General features: G+C 39.7%; 1 pseudogene; it reads left to right on the plus strand.

Annotated features, from left to right (window-relative positions):
• Window positions 1-1,870: 1,870 nt before the first annotated feature.
• On the plus strand, window positions 1,871-2,470 carry LOC122477357 (annotated as a pseudogene).
• Window positions 2,471-4,610: the final 2,140 nt, after the last annotated feature.

Genomic DNA, 4,610 nt, shown 5'->3' on the forward strand with positions numbered 1-4,610 from the left:
TATATTCCTAGCTTGCTTTGAACTTTTATAATAAATAAATATTTAATTTCATAAACTGCTTTCTTTGCATCTACTGAGATAATTATATGGCATGACTTACATAGTCTGTTAATATGGTGAATTAAAATGATTGATTTTCATATGTTGAAACACCCTTGCATTCCTGGCATGAACCCTCATTGTTGTGATGTGTAAGATATATAAATATGTGTGTGGGGGGGGTGATCTCCTTTATAAAATCTCCTGTATGTTTTCTATATCTTTTAATAAATGTAAGTATATAAAATATATTTACATATTTATATATGGCTAATATTTTAATGAAGACTTTCGTGTCATGTTCATGAGAGATATTGGTCTTCAGATTTCTTTTTCTGTCATATCTTTTTCTAACTGTAGTATCTGGATAAAGCTTGCCTAATAAAATGAGTTGGGAAGTGTCCCCTCCTCTTTTTCTGAAAGAAGTTATGTACTCCGAAATGTTGGCAAGGATATGGAGAAATTGGAACTTACACACATTTCTTATGGGAATGTAAAATTGAACCACCTCCATGGAGAATAGTTTGGCAGTTCCTCAATAAGTTAAACATAGAATTACCATATGATTCATTGATTCTACTTATAGGTATATATCCTAAATAGTTGAAAACATGTGTTCAAATAAAAACTTGTACACAGATATTCATAGAGGCACTATTCACAATAGCTGAAAAGTGGAAATAACCCAAGTGTCCGTCAGCTGATGAGTGGATAAAGAAAATGTGGTATATTCACACAGCCATAAAAACAAATGAAGCATGGTTGCATGCTGCAACATAAACTTTGAAAACATTATGCTACGTGAAAGTAGCCAGATGCAAAAGGGCACATATTGTATGATTCCATTTATTTTTATTTATGTTGAGAAAGAGAGGGAGAGCACAAACAGGGGAGAGGCAGAGAGAGAGGGAGAGAGAGAATCCCAGGCCAGCTCCACGCTGCCAGCACAGAGCCCAATGCAGGGCTCAGTTTCACAAACTGTGAGATCATGATTAAGAGTCAGTCACTTAACTGATGCATAGGGGCACTTGTACCCCAATGTTTATAGCAGCACTCTCAACAATAGCCAAATTATGGAAAGAGCCTAAATGTCCATCAACTGATGAATGGATAAAGAAATTGTGGTTTATATACACAATGGAGTACTATGTGGCAATGAGAAAGAATGAAATATGGCCCCTTGTAGCCACGTGAATGGAACTGGAGAGTGTGATGCTAAGTGAAATAAGCCATACAGAGAAAGACAGATACCATATAGTTTCACTCTTATGTGGATCCTGAGAAACTTAACAGAAACCTATGGGGGAGGGGAAGGAAAAAAAAAGAGGTTAGAGTGGGAGAGAGCCAAAGCATAAGAGACTCTTAAAAACTGAGAACAAACTGAGGGTTGATGGGGGGTGGGAGGGAGGGGAGGGTGGGTGATGGGTATTGAGGAGGGCACCTTTTGGGATGAGCACTGGGTGTTGTATGGAAACCAATTTGACAATAAACTTCATATATTGAAAAAAAAAAAAGAGTCAGTCACTTAACCAACGGAGCCACCCAAGTGCCCCTGTATGTTTCCATTTAAAGGAAATACCCAGAATAGGCAAATCTGTAGAAACAGACAGACAGTAGTAGTTGTTGCCAGAGGCTGGTGGGAGAGTGGGATGACAGGTGACTGCTTAATGGATTGGTTTCCTTTTGGGGTGATGGAAATATTCTGGAACTAGATAGTGGTGATGGTTGCTGAACATTGTGAATATACTAAATGCTACCAAATTGTACATTTTAAAGTGGATAAAGCATGAATTTTGGAGGGGCTGCCCCTAGAGTGAGGGTGTCTGCGACGGGACGGCTGCTTGGCCTGCCCCTCCTTTCAGTGATGACCATTGTCCTCCAGAACAAGGATGGAGGAAATAGCCCAGGAATCAGCAGGATCACCAATTGTCCAGTTTCAGTCTTTGGAGAGCCAGTCTGAGGGTCTGTCCCCAGAGCCTCAGTTCGCACAGGACACTGACATAGAACAGGAGCTCGACGGGGCTCCACCTGTTCCCCAGGTGCCTGCTCTTCCCCATGAGGGAAGCCCAGGAGACCAGGCAGCCACGCTCCTGCCAGCCAGGTACCAGGAGTTTGTGACATTTGAGGATGTGGCTGTGCACCTTACTCGAGAGGAATGGGGATGCCTGGACCCTGTTCAGAGGAATCTCTACAGAGAAGTGATGTTAGAGAATAATGGGAACGTGGTCTCAGTGGGCTACTTCTCTGCCTTCCTCCACCCGGTTTCATAGTGTGAATTCCTGCCTGGCCCTGAGTCGTACCCAGGCAAGTGCTTTCTCTGGAGAAACACTTGGCAGTTCTTTCAGCTGGAATCTCCAAGAGATGGCCCAGGTATCGACTTCCCATCGATATTGCTCGGCCCCGCTTGGAAACTCCTTTTCCACGATTGTAAGATATTAACGATTGATGCTCTCAGGATGCCACCACTATGTAAAATTGCAGCTCCTCAGATGACCTTTGTTAAATTTCTGAAGGGCCAAGGAGGCCCTAAGTTGCAGCCAGATGCATTTTGAACCTGAGTTCTGAGTTCATTCATAAGCCACGGTTGGTGGTCATCTACTTGTGTTCTGTGAAACTACAAAGTTCAACTCCAGCTCTTCAGTTATGATCTTTTCATGTTTTAGAATGTGGGACATATGCTGTGCACTGTTCTTTTCTGAGTGAACGTGACCCTGCCATTTCTGTTGCCTAATTTTCCTACAACCCCTGGCCTTTCTTCATATTTAACACTCTAGTCTTCTCCTTTACGTCCCTGTGGCCCCTTCCAAAGCCCTGCCTTTGTCTCCTTTACTCTTTGTGGTGCTATACAGATTGATGCATTTATATGACCTTTCCTGATCAAGTTTTCCTTAGCTCTGTCCTTCATGGATGGGAGATGGGAGGGCAAAAGAATTGAATTTCCTTATTTCAGGGTATTAAACTGAATGTATATTTAACAACTTTGTAAACTGTAAAGTGACATGTAATTGTAAACTACTGTTAATTTTATCTAATAATTCATAATTTCCAACAGTTAAAAAAAAGATGAATTTTGTGTTATGTATATTTTACCACAAAAAAAGTGTATCATAGACCTAATGTAAAACATAAAAATATAAAACTTCTAGAAGAAGACATGGAAGATGGAAGAAGAGCTTGTGATCTTGGGTTAGCAAAGATTTCTTACATATGACATGAAAAAGTACAATCCATTAAAAAAAATCAATAAATTGGGAGTGCCTGGGTGCCTCAGTCAGTTAAGCAGCTGACTCTTGATTTTGTCTCAGGTCATGGTCTCACAATTCATAAGTTTGAGCCCCGGGTCAGACTGTGCACTGACAGTGTGGAGCCTACTTGGGATTCTCTCCCTCTCTTTCTCTCTCTCTCTGCTCTTCCCCTCCTTGCACTTGCTCTCTCTCTCTCTCAAAAATAAATAAACATCTTTTAAAAATCTATAAATTAAAAATTAAATTCAATTAATTAATTAAATTCAATTAATTAAAAATTAAAAATCTATAAATTAGACTTCATTCATGTCTGTGGTGGTGGATACATGACTCTGCATTTGTCGGAACCCATAGAAATGTATATGACAAAATGTGAATTTTATAATATATAATTTTTTTAATATTTATTTTTTGAGAGAGAGAAACAGAGCATGAACAGGGGAGGGGCAGAGAGAGAGAGGGAGAGACAGAATTGAAGCAGGCTCCAGGCTCTGAGCTGTCAGCACAGAGCCTGAAGCGGGGCTCAAACTCACAAACCTTGAAATCATGACCTGAGCAGAAGTTGGACACTTAACCGACTGAGTCACCCAGGTGCCCCAATATATAATTTTTTAAAAAGGGATATGGAGGTGATGGGCATTGAGGAGAGCACTTTTTGGGATGAGCACTGGCTGGGTGTTGTATAGAAGTCAATTTGACAATAAATTATATTTTTAAAAAATAAATAAAATAAAATAAAAGGGATATGGGGGGACCTAAAATGGAACAAAAACTTTAAAAAATGAACCTAATTGGTTTACAAATCACTAAGACTACACTGAAGGGGTGGGGAAGAAAAGACATAACCTACTTAATTTGGAAAATAGCATTTCTGCTGGATATTAGTGAAAAGAACTGAACATAGTGTACTATAGTTAATAAATTTTTTTCTCCCAGGGGTATGGGTTGGCAATTTTGAATTTTTTATGTGAATACAATAGTTGAACAAATAAGTAAATTCACTGTAGTTAATGAGAGCCAAATTTCTCACTGTGAGTGAAAGATGTTAAAATTAAGGAAAAGGGTAAGGTTGGAATGAGCCCTGTGGTGTTGGGTTGGAATCAGAGGCGGGTGGGTAGGTAGAGAGGTAAGTAGGTAGGCAGGTAGGTAGATGGAAGACAGAGATGGAGAGAGACAAAGAAAAGAGAGTAGGAAGGTAGGGATGGAGGGAGAAAAAAAAGAAAAGGAAAGAAAGAAAGAAAGAAAGAAAGAAAGAAAGAAAGAAGAAATAAAGAGAGAGAAAGGGAGAAAGGGGTAAAGAGACAGTGAGAAAGGAAGAAAGAAAAA

This window comes from Prionailurus bengalensis, chromosome X (genome assembly GCF_016509475.1).
Source record: "Prionailurus bengalensis isolate Pbe53 chromosome X, Fcat_Pben_1.1_paternal_pri, whole genome shotgun sequence".
Classification (NCBI taxonomy): domain Eukaryota; kingdom Metazoa; phylum Chordata; class Mammalia; order Carnivora; family Felidae; genus Prionailurus; species Prionailurus bengalensis.